Genomic DNA, 14,411 nt, shown 5'->3' with positions numbered 1-14,411 from the left:
CCATTTTTTTTTGTCAGAACATATTCAATTCAATTCAGTAAAATTGTATTAAGTGTCTACTATGTGCCAGGCACTGTGCTAAGTGCTGGAGTTACAAGTAAGAAAAAGAAAGACAGTCCCAGAGAGCTTACAGTCTAATGGGGGAAGACAGCCCCCAAAAGGGAGATGAAAGGTGATGGGCCTGGGGGAAAGGCTACCAAGGGGGTCCCCATCTCCAGGGCAGGGTGTTCCAAAGCCAAGCAGAGCTCTCCATGAAGAATGGATAATTAACTAGGCAACTCATACGTGTAGTTGTGTTTCAGACAGTATGTGAAGTAGGAAAAGCTTCACCCACCAGGGTTGGGCTTGACAAATGGTTAAAAGACAATGACCATCCAATACCCATAATAGATGCATCTCTCATTCTCTTCAAAGTAATAACTTTTGTTTTACATTTTTGGCACCTTTCATTTGCTGAATTTCTCTTATATGATCACTATCAAATCTAACGTGCATCTATAGATAGCTAGACAATCTATTAGGCACTCACTGTGCAATACCGACCCTGCCTTCAAGGTACTTACATTCTAGGGGGAGAAGACGTCACACTAAAAAGGAGCTGGAGGAATGGGGGTTGGGGGAGAGGAGGAAGATCTGAGGAGATGGTGGCATGGAGGGAGGCCTGGTCAAATCCACCTCCCAGAGCCCAGTGGAGCGGAGGAAGGTCTCCCTAGGAAAGGGCGGAGGTGAAGAGGATGGCAGAGCCATAGTGTCTCTTACCAAATGGGCCCAGAACACAAACACTTTCCCAGTGTGCTTCTTCAAGCCTTGGCCTTATTATATTTTTCCAGCACATTCAAACCATGGCAGGGGATGTTAGTGAATGATTTTTGCATGTGTGAACTGCCTTCCAACTAAAACAGAAATGGGAGCAGAGAGGTGGAGCTTTTGACCTTTGCCATCCACTACAAACAGGACTTTTGTTTTACAGAAGTGCTTGTTACTTTTCTCTTTTTTTCTTTTTTTAGTGAGGCAGTTGGGGTTAAGTGACTTGCCCAGGGTCACACAGCTAGTAAGTGTTAAGTGTCAGATGCTGGATTTGAACTCAGGTACTCCTGACTCCAGGGCCGGTGCTCTATCCACTGCGCCACCTAGCTGCCCCATTATTTTTCAGTTGAACTTTTCTTTGAGAATCACAGAATTAGCAAAGTTATTTTGTCATCTAAGAATCTTTTTTAAAAGAACATATATCTAGGAGATGACATCTTGGCTTTAAGTGAGGAACTTTGAGGCAGTTAGGTGGCTCAGTGGATAGAGCACTGGCCCTGGAGTCAGGAGTACCTGAGTTCAAATCCGGCATCTGACACTTCACACTTACTAGCTGTGTGACCCTGGGCAAGTCACTTAACCCCAATTGCCTCACTTAAAAAAAAAAAACCCAAATCAAAAATAAGTGAGGAACTTCGTTTCTGAGTTGAATATCATGGCAGCAGGTAGACCATGGGCTGCTTTAATTAGTGAATGAATAGAACCGTGCTCTCATACCTATGATGGGGGTACTCTGCCTTGGTAAAGACACCACTTGCCAGGCACACTTGTCCATTTTGGCTGCTTTTGCCCATAAATTTGTTCCAGTGGAGTGTGCTCTGCTCAGTGGACTGGGCATCTTCCTCACTTTTCTTGAACCTGGTGAAGCACGCAGCTATCCTGTACCATAGGCGCATCTAACTTCATTTTTTGACACCTTCCACGTGTTCCTCTTTGTTCCAGTGTGGCCTGGGGGCAGGCCACACCGTCGTCATCTGAAGCAAGGCCCAAGCTAGCTGAGGTCAGAGAGAACCAAGCTGGCTGGAGAAGGACAGAACATTGGGTGACTGTGCTTCTAGAAGACTTAGAAGGGGTGTGACCCACCTTGGTAAAGAGTGGGCACACACCCACAATGTCATAGGCTCTTTAAAGAATGCAGCTGATTGGATACCATCGGAACATACTTCTGGACACTGTAGAAATACATGATGCAGTTGTTTCCAAATATCTGAGAGCACTTGATAGAATCCCCAAAATTAGTCAGGCACATGAATGTGTGCCTGGCACATGACTGAACTAAGTATTATCTGCTATCTTTAAAATAATAAATTATCAATGAATGAATGAAGAAGCCTTTATTAAGAAGTGCTTACTGGGGCAGCTAGGTGGCGCAGTGGATAAAGCATCGGCCCTGAATTCAGGAGTACCTGAGTTCAAATCTGGCCTCTGATGCTTGATATTTACTAGCTGTGTAACCCTGGGCAAGTCACTTAACCCCCATTGCCCTGCAAAAAAAAAAAAAAAAAAGTTTAAAAGAAGTGCTTACTAAGAGCGCTGGGGATGTTCATGAAGACAGTCACTGACGTCCACATTCCAGTGGGGAGATGACACATGGGGAGGTTTTGTTGCTGCCAGTCAGATGGAAGAGTCCCTTGACCCTGAGGGGAGAGCAGTAAAGCAGATGGTCAGACCTCTTCTGTCCTGTCACTTCCCTTGATAAAACTACTCTTTTCTGTTGCTGATCCATTGGACGGGGCCAAGGACTGTCGTGGTAAGAACCTTAGTTCTGGGTCTTCAGCAGCTCAGGCTGTAACTAGAAGCAGTCACTGGTTGGAGACGGGGAGCCCTGCCACCCCTAATACTCTTGGGCTCAGGGCCCCGGACTGTCCCCATAAGGGGCTAAAAGGGAGTAATGGAGGTGATTTGACTTGGCCCCTTCCCCCAGCATGCCCTGCTGTTTCAGCTTGGCCGATTCTCCTGCCTGCGGCAGCTGTTGGTTGATGGCCCCCTCTTCACGGTGGGGAGGGGGGGTCTCTCATGAACAACCGCTGTGGGGCTAGGCTAGAAGCAGCACATTTTATACACATCTGTAGGATCGGTGTGCTGAGGCTGGAATCTTTTGTGAAAGAACCTATTTAATAGAGGGCTAAGTTGTGTTTAATAGTGTTAAGTTTGTATTCTAGAGTAGTACAGTAAGAAATGCAGTTAATTCAAGAGCAGAGTAAACCAAACCCTCCTTGTTTGGCTGTGGCCTCCATCTCTCAGAATGGGTCCATCTTCCAGCATTCACTAAGAGCCTCTTAGGGGCAGCCTCTGTACTCTGAGAGTACAGATACAAAAGGGGGACGGTCCCTGCTCTCAGGGGGCTTCCATCATGGCAGTGGGACATCTTCTGCATGCACTTCTGCCCACTGGGCTCACAGGCCAGTTCCATGATGAAGATGAAGATGATGTTGATGGTCATAAATATTTATATAAACACTTACTATGTGTCAGATGCCATGATAAGCACTTTTCATACATTAACCCCTTCTGGCCTCTGAGGAAACTGAGACAAACAGAGGTTAACTGACTTACCCAGAGTCCCCCAGCCAATAAGTGTCAGAGGCTGGAATTGAACCCCAGATTTTCCTGACTCCAGGCCCAGAGCTCTCTCCGCTGTGCACTTGGCTCAAATCTGGCATCAGAGGCCCTTCGAAAACTGGTTCCAACACGGCGTCCCATCTTATTGCCCTTCATCAATACATTCTAGTTTCTGAGCAAAGAGGACTACTGTCCTGGAGCTCCTCGAACACTCTCTGGTCGCCTCAAGCATTTGGTACAGACCAGCCTCTTTTCACCATGAGACGTTGTCTCAAGACATGGATAGAATGTGACATGAAGCTGTCATCATGAAGGGGGTGCTCTTTTTCCAGAGAAACAAAACATGGATCAGGAGCATTCCTTACCAGGGACTCAGTACCAAAGAAATCTTAGATTGGGTTAATGATATTTTTAAATGATATTTTACATTTTTTGGTTTTTTAATCATAAAAGTATTTTATTATTTTCCAGTTACATGTAAAGATAGTTTTCAACATTTTTTGTTGTTGTTGTTTTGTTTTGTTTTGTTTACAGGTCAATGAGGGTTAAGTGACCTGCCCAGGGTCACACAGCTAGATAGTGTCAAGTGTCTGAGGCCAGCTTTGAACTCAGGTCCTCTTGAATTGAAGGCCGGTGCTTTATATACTGTGTCACCTAGCTTCCCCACAACATTTGTTTCTATAAGATTTTGAGTTCTAAATTATCCTCCCCAAAACAGAAAGCAATCTGATATAGGTTATATATGTACAATCATGCTAATGATATGTTAACTGAAATATTTAAAGACCAAGTTAGATCAACTACAAATCTAAAAAAATATTCAAAATAACAAGATTAGTCATTTATAGCATCATACAAGGGTCCTAAATCTCCTGTAAAGTATACATAAGCCCATAAAAGCCCCAACTCTACTATAGCATAAATCTGACCTTAGATGACTCTTCTACCAATAACAAGCCAAAAATCCTTAATTCACGATCATTTTGTTTATCTTAGAATTTAGGGGCACTTGTTGGGAATGACTTGGCCTCTATCCGTCTCTTCTAAATATTGTTTGTAGATGTTGAAACCCATTCATTTCTTTCTCTCCAAAAATTTCCCACTAGTAAAAAGAGACAATGACATCAACGCTTGAACTATCCATCACAAAAATGACTCACGGCTCTTCCTTTTCACTCCCAGGATGCACAGCTGCTCTTATGTTGGTAGACCACTGTGGATGCCTAAGGACAAAGCAAGAGGATCAAGAGAGTCTAGATTAGGCAGTGATCAAGTGGACAGAATATTGATAGCTAATGGTGGGGCTCCGTGGCACATTCTTCTCACAGATTTGCTTGTCGAGACCAATCTTTCTATGTTGCTCAGTTGTGTCTTGCTAATCGAGCTGTTTCTATGAGAGCAATGGACACTGCTAGGTGGCCAAGTGGAGTTAGGAAGACTTGAGGTCCAATCTGGCCTCAGACACTAACTGGCTGTTTGACCCTGGGCAAGTCACTTTACCACCTCTGCCTGCCTTAGTTTCCTCTTCTGTAAACTGGTCATAATAATAGTATCTGCCTTGCAGGGTTATTGTGAGGACCAAATGAGGTAATAATTGTAAGGTGCTATTACAGTGCTTGACATATAGTAAGTACTATATAAATGTTAGCTATTATTGTTGTCTGCTCCACGAAGGCCTTCTCTGTCCCATACCTGTGCTGGGGACAGTGCTAGGGTAGGAATTTTATTTTTATTCCTAAAAAAAAAATCATTAGTTATTTCAGGAGTATTTATAGAATTATTCCAGCTTTTCTTGTTCTTCCCTGGTCAGTGTCACTGTGGAAATTCATTAGTTATTGGAGGGGACATTTATATGGGGGACAGGAGAGAGGACTGACATTTGACAGGACCACAGGGCCGTTTGATCTGCATTGAAGTGGCTCAGAGGAATACGAGGCCTTTTGGAAACTCGAGCAGATGATCGGAGAGAGAAGTGTTTAGGACACAGAGCAGCTGTTTGCCGTGTTCCTAGCACAGAGGTGAGACACAAGACACAAGACACAAGAATGAATGAGAGGCCCTAAGTCAAAGAGGGGCTCAGATAAATGGCCGTAAGAGGGTGAGGCTACTGGCCAGTGCTCAGTGTGGTCTCTCCACCAGCCTGGCTCCCTCCTCAATTTTGCTGCTGCTGTCCATCTCCTCTTTCCATGATCTCAGTGACTGCTCTTGCCTGACACCCTCCTTACCTACATGTCTGCCCCTCTTCAGTCACCCTCCAGGCTCTGTCTGGGCCCCTTTCCCGTTCTCTTTCTGCCGTCTCTCCCATGCCAATTTCCCATTGACCACTCTGCACAGGTAGCTTCCAAATCCATAGGGCCAGCCCTGATCTCTCCCCTGAATTATAGCCTGTATGCCACTGGTCATTAGGCATCTCTACTTGGATGCTCCATTGGCCTCTCAGTGCTGCCCATCCAAGGTGGAGCCATGGTATTTCTCCTAAACCTTCTCCTCTTCCAGTTCCGTCTCCCCACTTCACAGTCTCATGGTTGTAGCGGGCACTGCCCTCTTTCATCCTGCTTCCAATCAGGTGCCAAGCCTGTTCAGCTTTCCCTCTACATCCCTTGTGTTGGTCCCCTTCGCTCCCACCTCTTCCACTCCAAACTGCGCCTCAGAGCTGGCTTCTTTTCATAGCCTCAATTGGGCTTCCTCTTTGTATTCTCTCCCTTCACTAATCCATCTGCCAGCCAATTTGTCAATCAATCAATAAGCATTTATTTGGGAGACAAAGACAGAAGTGGAAGAGTGTCAGGGGAGACAACATCTGTCTGTCTCTGTTGATGTCTGTACAAGTGCACACTTAGGTGAAGATTTGGGCATGGGGTGAGGGATGCTGGCATTTGCGGCTGACCGAGTCACTGGTTCCACTTTGCCTTTGGGATGCAGTTCCAAGTCCTTAGTCCGGCCTCTGCTGTAGTTGGACTTCCACCTATCTTTTCATGTTTATTCACCCCATTTAGCTTGTTCTGGCCAAACTCGGCTGTTGGTGGCTCCCTACCCTTCCCATTCCACCTTCCATCCGATGTATGTTCAGAGACCCATGATCCTCTCCCCTTCCCCTGCCTCCTGTCTATTCCCTTCTCATTGCTGCTTCTTCTCTTTGTCTTATCTCAGGGCTCAGCTCCAAGGGCGCCTTTGTAAAACAAGGTTGACTTGATTTTCCCTTCCCTCAGCTATTAAGGCCTTCCCCTTCCTCATATTATCTAACAGTTACAAAGCATCATAGCAGCTAAGACCTGAAGAAAACTTAGGGGTTGCCTAGTCCAGCAGTTCTTAGAGTGGTCTGCTTACCTCCGGGAGGCCTCAAGAGGTTTTTGGGGGCTCATGAAGTCAAAACGATTTCCTAATAGCACTCAGACATTATTTGCCTATTAAATTCATCCTCCTTTTTCCAATAACATGTCTATGGGAGATTGGGTTTTCTTCATAGATTTCAACCAGGACATAGCAAAACAAATTGAAGGCAGAAACAGATAAGAGAATCCAGCTGTCTTCAGTTAAGCCAAACATTAAAGAGATTTATTTGCAAAAACATATAAAAACAATGCCACTCTTTTCACTAATTTCTTTTTGTTTTGTAAAATATGCTTTTTCTTAAAAAGTTAATGTTAAGATGTTATGGAGTTATTATTGAGTTAATAAATATTTTTTCAATTTCATCAGTCTTAATTTCTAATATAGTAAACATTGATAGATACAGCCCACATGAGCAAAAGTTCTTTGGGGTCCTCAAGTTTTTAAGAGCATGAAGAAAGACCACAAAGTTTGAGAACTACTGGTCTAGACCCATCCCTTCATTTTACTTATGCGCAAACTGATGGTTCAGAGAAGGTCAGGGAACTTGCTCAAGGTCACACGGATGGTAGGTGGCTGGCAGGGGGCAGGGGGCAGGAGACTAGGTCCCAGCCTCATCCCCCCACTCCCTCTCTAGGCTGTTTAACTTCATTGACAAAATCATAGATCCATAAAGTTTGGGCCTCAAATTTTTTCTTTTTTTTTTTTCTACAAGCACTTGTGATACTGACAAGTTAATTGACTATTTTTTCATTTAATGATTTATGTATAAATTCTGAACCTTAGAATCATGGCAATTTTTTAGAAACCATTTTACCCTTTGATTTGAAATAAAAATATGTAAATATTAAAACCACAAGTAGGAGAAGATTGAAGTTACAAATCAGATCATGTAATTAAGGAACATTTGTGGATTAATTTTTCTCATATTCCCTTTCTACATGAATTTTTTAGTAATATAGACCCAGGGTCACTGTAGCAATGGTGTCTCTTCTGAATAGCTGAAAATACCTCTCATTTAAATTTTTGTTACAAGATTTCTTCAGGTTAGAATTATTCTTCCTCCTTTGTGGAAACAGGAACCAAGAACTAGTGAAGTTTCAAGATTATTCAAGGTCATAATAATATAGCTAATTCTCCAGTTTGTTTGACTTCTAGAGTATTGTTTCTTCCCCCTAGACTTTTACTTCTAGAAAAATCTGACCAAATGATACACAGAGTCCTCTAAAAGAGCCATATTTGAGAAGGATTTCTCAAATAACAAGTACTCCATCAATTCGATATTCCACATTTGTGCCTTTTTCATTGTTGTGGAGAGGTGGATGGAAGTCTTAATCATCATACGTACATTTCAGATCAAACAACCATCTTGGTTGTGTTTTATGACTTCCTGTGAGTTTTTTTTAAATCTCTGAGAATTCATCAGTCACTTTCTAAAGGTGTTTTACTGGGGATAAAAATTGCACTAGAAGTATGGTTTTCCCACCTTTTCTTCTTCTACCTCCTTGGGGGAAAGAGCTTAATCATTTTAAAGAAATGACAAAATCAATCCTAGGACTTGGTCCAAACATCTCGAAGTCTTCTCTTGTGCCACCAAATTGTCTTTAGCTTCTAGCTATGTCAGCTAAAAGTTTCATTTGCTTATCACTGTCCGTTTTAGTTATTTAATTTATCCTAAAAATAACATTTATAAAATAGAAATGGCCAGTTTGTGAAAACTGCCTAGCTGGGAAGATTCATGCTTCCTATTAGGGTAATAATCCAACTGTTACTGAGCTGGATCAATTTGTAAATTCAATTGATAAATTGGGGAAGGGTAAAAGGCCTTGGTTTTTCTCCCAAGTAAGCATTTCCTTCATTTTTGGAGTTTGCCACATTTGAGTCAACTCTAAGCATCTTAAGGAAAACCCTCTCTAGCAGAGAGAATATCAGATAGCTCTTTGAGTGCCCAGGAAGAGTGTGTGATAGATCCGCTTTTGCCTTCAGTCCAGAATTGGTGCTCGCTGTCGGCTGCAGCATTTCTCGTCATTACCTGGAACGCAGCGATGGAGATTGCAGATCTTTTTTTAAATGATCATACAAGTACTTTTGTAGGTGACAGGGTTCCACAGAAGCCCCTCACCTCTCCATGTTATCAGGAAATTTAGAAAAAAAAAACAAATTAGCATGCAAGTAAACATGCAACTGTGCTTGAATAATCTTAAAATTCGTTCACTGCAGTATTTTTTTATCTTGACTGATCAAAACATCTCCTGATGATTCTTCTAACAATATGTGATTGGAATAATAACTTCCCATACTGAAGAGCCTCACGCCGCAGTGGAGAGGCTTCTAAATACAAGCTGCCTATGTGCGAGCAGCTTCCAGATTTGCAATAGGATTGCTATGGAAACCACCTAATGAAACCCTTCTCACCATCTGTGTGCGTTGATGGATTTTGCTGCATAGCTGAGCTGTTTTTGTTTACTGTTATTAAAATGTTGAATAGAATAGATTAACCCACAAACAGTGACTATCTGAGGTATTAATTAATACTGGATAATGGTAACATGGCAAATAAAATATTGATGAACAGTGAAGTAAATAGAACCACTGTACACATGGGAAGGGAGGGTGCCTGTTACCCAGATTTGGGGGAGCAGTGTGGAACCGTTCCTTTCTGAAGACCGCCACTTTTAGGGCCTGAACGTGGTGGATGAGAAAGATCTCCTCCTATTTATGCAGCTTTGCTTCCCCCGTGCCTAAATTAATGCATAAGTGACATCAAAGAGAAGACCCCAAGTCCACAAATCCAGATCTGAGCTTTGTTGTCTTTCTCTTTGGAGAGCAATTCCATTCCCACCCTGGCACGAAATGATCTGTTGGGATCTTGCTGTGGACTGTTTATATACCCGAATCTGGCAGAGATCTTTCCTGAAAACCACATGAGTTTGGTGAGGGTGAGGGCAAGGGTAGGCGTAAAGAGGCCTTCAGTAAATAGTCCCCATTAGCTACATGTTAAATGACTCTCGTGGAACTCCAAGGGCTTTAGAAAGGACCTGACTATTTATGTGCACATTTTAATAAAATGTGCTTTCCTTGAGAACAAAAGACTCTCAGTCTTGGGGGCGGGGAGGGCCTTTCACACACGCTATATGCTTTTAATAAATGTTAAATTCTGAAGATAAAGGCTGAGCTACTCTGTCTAAATCCCTTTCAATTGCGATCCATAGACACATGAAAAGGAAGAAAGCTTGGTCACTTTGTCGCCATTCGTAAGTCCGGGACTTTTTCTTCCTCTAGCTGATTCTGGGTGGAGACGATCTGAATTTAGCAGCATCTCCTCAAGGGTGAGAAGCAGTGCCTGCAGTTAGCGATTCACTTCCATGATAACTTCTGAACCACAAAGCCATAGACCACTTCTCCACTGTGAAATCTGTGATCAAAATACACAAGAAAAGCCAGAGGGGAAGAAAAGAATGGAGGGAAGGAACAAAGCTTTCTTTTCTCCTTTTTTTTAGAAAAAAGAATTCTCCAAAAAACTCCCTTCTACCCACTTGTGGCACCTGATCCCTGAGGTTAATATTGTTAATAATAATGACAATGGCTAACATTTATATAATGCTATCAGTACTTTCCAAATATGATCTCATTTTATCCCCAGAACGTTTTATCCTTGGAGGAAGGCGGTGCTCGATGGAACGCTAGTGAGTTCCTATTTTGGTTTGTGCTTGGTTTGCTCCCAAATCTTTTTTGTTGTTGTTATTGTGAGTTTATTTGCTATCGGGCTGATTGAAAACCTCACTGAAAGCCAGGGCTCTGAGCTTTGCTGACATGTGAGTCTTGCCTTCAGCCTATTCCTTTTGTGTTCTTACCTTCTCTGTTTGGGTTATTATCGTGCACATTAACAAAGGGCACTTGGCACAGTGCCTGGCACATAGTAGGAGCTTAATCAACTTGTATTGACTGATTAAATGGCAACAGTGAGACCAACCCTGTGCTCAATTTAACAATAAAGACGTGTCTTTTCTGCCTCCAATCTAATACATATTTGATGCAGAGTAAAGGATGAGTTCTGAGGTGGGTAGATACAAACCATCTATGTTAGGTAGGCTCCAATTAGGCCCTATTTAGGCTGTGAACCTGAAAGATGTGCTCTAATAAAAGAAAGTTAACTGGGGCTCCTTCTGTCTGCTTCTTTGTGTGGCACGTGCATTTTAAGGATTAGGACTTTTCATTTCTTAAAGTCCAAATCAGTCTGATAAATAGCCCTTTAATAAGAGTTTAATAACCTCGGTAACTAGGGATCCTATGTTGAATATAAACAACTACATTTTTACAAGTCTTAAGTTTATGGAACGGTCATTTTGTCCTTTAATCCCAATTTAACATTTAAATATATACGTATGGGGGCAGCTAGGTGGCACAGTGGATAGAGCACCGGCCCTGGATTCAGGAGGACCTGAGTTCAAATCCGGCCTCAAACACTTAACACTAGCTGTGTGACTCTGGGCAAGTCACTTAACCCCAAATTGCCTCACTAAAAAAATATATATATATATATATATATATGTATGTATGTATGTATGTATGTATATTTAAACATGGATACACACGTGGTTTGGGATCTAGAAACGTAAGAGACCAAAGACTCATAGACTGCTAAGAAGTCTTTCAGCGATCCATCGCAAATACTTTACATAAGAAGAGCAGGAGGTGCTGGGCACTAAATAGTGTCACAGAAATTGTAACCGGTTCTGTCTCAAGATGAGAACCAGTTGGTCATTGGCATGACAGTTGTTTTAGAATTGGTTCTGTAAGCCCTACTAGCCTATTTGAGAAAGGATAAAGATGGGACATAGCATATAGTTCCTGTATCTCTAACCCAGTCTGCTTAGACAAGCAGTTGACAAAAAATGAGAATGGGGCAAAAGTTCAGATGTTGGCCCAAGCACCAGTTCATAGAGCAGTTTAACTTGTATAAAATAGTCGTTCCCAATCAGCCGAGAAAAATTCTCAGCCAACAAGTATTTTAATCCCTTTGCCAAGTGGATAAAGAGAGCAGCCAAAATAATCCTAAGTTTAGGGTATGAGCTCACTTGTAAAATAGTGGTGGAGAAGAAGAATGAAAGATTGTGGACACTTATCCCCAGAAAAAGAAGAGAAAATGAGCTTTTAGAGCGTTTGTTGTGAAATTTAGTCATCAAATAATTCTGAGGGTGTTTCCAGGTCAAAGGAGAAGGATCGCAAAGAGCCGTGATAGGGAACAGACTTTCAAACATATTTTACTATTGTTTTCATTGGTGATAGTAGCAAAATCAATATGTGCTGTGTGAGGGCCTGGGAGGGGAGCCTGAGCTGATGAAGTTAGAAGAAGTAACTGGACCTGAGCCCATCTTTAAAGACAATCTCTGTGCTGGAGGGAACACAAGCTTCAAGACCCTAAGCTACTGATTTTAAGTTGAAGACTCCTAATAGAATGGGCTGTGGGCTGTACAGCTGCCCAGGAAAAGCACCCAAACCGTATGCTTGCTTTCTCCTTTGTCAGTTTGTAGGAGAGTAGTCTGTGCTTGTTTACATCGAGGGCGTCCTTGATGAAAAGCTTATGAATGATAGGGGAATGGGAACAGACTGAATGTTGCAGATGATCTTGTGTCGAAGTTTCCCTCTTTACAGTTTCACTGGGTCTGATTGTTTTTCCAGTTTTTTATGAAGCAGTGAGAGGAGTGACAATGAGAGACCAAAGATATGCAGCCTCGTGTTGGGCTGGTACCCTGTAGACATTAAAAGCACCAGAGATACTTCGCTCACGTTGGGTGGATCCCCCATAGAATATTTTTGGAAAGATGTAAGGGTGGATCATATAGTGTTTGAAGATGTGGAGGGACTGTGATTTGCCCTGTGATAGACCCATCCACACGGCTGGTATCACCATTCTGAGAGCTCACTAAAGCCTCCCCCTTGCCGTTCACTATCAGCCAGTGTCCATCTCTCGATTCTACTTCCGATAACTCGTGTCTATCCCATTCTTTTGGTGACTGCTGCAACCAGCCCACTTCCTAAGCCCTTGTTAGCCTTCTCTGCCTTTTGCTTCTTCCTGAGCCGAACTGATCCATTCTATATGCTTCTCCCATATTTCTGACCATGGCATGGCACTCCCAACAAAACCAAAAACCTTCTTTGGCTCCCCATTGTCTACTGAGGAAGCACAACCTCCTTGGCCTAGCACTGAAAGTCTTTGGGGGTCTTCCCCCAGCCTGCCTCTCTGGCCTTATCTTCCCTACTTTTCCTAGGCCCTCCTCAAACTTCACTGATCTCTTTCCTTCAGCGGCATTGTTCATGCTATTCCTTCCATTCAGAATGACCCCGTCTAAGTTTTATCTCTTGAATCTTACCCATCTTTACAAAGCCCAGCTCAACTCCTGCCTCCTCTGTGAGCCCTTCCCTCGGTCACATGGGCTCTCTCCATTCTCTGAATACTAATAACAGCTAATATTTACATAGTGCCTTACAGTTTACAGAGCACTTTACAAATATTCTCTCATTTAATCCTTGTGATAACCTTCTATCCCCATCTTATCGATGAGGAAACCCAGAGGCTTAGGTTAAATGACTTGTGCAGGGTCATACCCATTAGTCAGTGTCAGGGGTGGGATCAGAACTCGGGTGTCCCCTAACTCCAGGGCCAGGACGCTCTTCCACTCTTCCTATCTCTATTATGAAACCTATCCACTCCACCTTGTGTTATTTTATTACAGAGTTATTTTCCTCCTTGAAACCAGGGGCTGTTTTCTCACTTGGGTGTCCCTTACAGCCTTTAACCTGTTATCTTATGTGTTGCATCCGTGTTCACTGAACCTCTGCTGCTCAGGAACTGGCCTTGCATTATGTGGGCGTGTTTTTCTTTTCAGACACAGTTCTTACATTCCTGATGACCTGCCTTCATGGCTTCCACCGTCTTCACCCACCTCCAGGTCATTGGTACTCATGGTTGAGGAAGGTTTGCATTTCAGAATTCTGTTCTTATTTGATAGTGTGTTTGTTCTCAGGCATTCCACAGCTCACTCTCTCACACCTACTGTAGATTTCTCCCCCAAAATTTAAATGGGCCCTTAAATAGGGGGAAAGTTAAAATGTAATGAACATAATGTTTCTTCAGTGTAACAGTGTTATAGAATCAGGTGTTCTATTCCTTCTCTGTTTAAAATTATGTGTATTTGATCCCATTATAGTCATTCCAACTTAATAACCAGAGGAAGGATGTGAAGGGAGAGTGAAGAAGGGGGCATAGGGAAGGTATTAAGTCACGTGGTTGTCTTAACCAGCTGGATTCAACAATTCTAATTGTAGCAGCTTATGTGATAGAGGTAGTAGGAATATAATGAGGCTTAGGTAATTGACTCATTAAGTACTGATTTTTTCTCCATATAGAATATTCACTATGGCTTATTATAATCATTTGGGTTAATACATACACCTATTTGCAAATCAGGGCTTCATAAAGGTAGCATACCAGCGACCCCTCCATTGCCTTAGGAATGTCTCTCTCACACAAGTACCAGAAATTGCCAGAGAGGATCTGGGGAGCCCAGGCCCCGTCTTTTGTGTTCTCATTGGCATAGGTCTTCTTTGCTTGTGCTTTCAGAGAGTGGCCCCCAGCAGACCTCATGTGTTTGGATCACTGTTGGATCTCTTGACTGGGGCCAGGAAGGACAGCCTGGACTACTGCCTTC

General features: G+C 42.8%; 1 protein-coding gene across 3 annotated transcripts in view; it reads left to right on the top strand.

Moving 5' to 3' along the window:
• Positions 1-14,411, top strand: part of SKAP2 (src kinase associated phosphoprotein 2) — a 164,297-nt gene that overhangs the window by 126,163 nt on the left and 23,723 nt on the right. The gene's annotated exons all lie outside the window — the stretch shown is intronic.

Source organism: Dromiciops gliroides, chromosome 5 (genome assembly GCF_019393635.1).
Source record: "Dromiciops gliroides isolate mDroGli1 chromosome 5, mDroGli1.pri, whole genome shotgun sequence".
Lineage (NCBI taxonomy): Eukaryota > Metazoa > Chordata > Mammalia > Microbiotheria > Microbiotheriidae > Dromiciops > Dromiciops gliroides.
The sequence above is the reverse complement of the archived record's forward strand: the minus strand, read 5'-3'. Positions and strand labels throughout refer to the sequence as shown.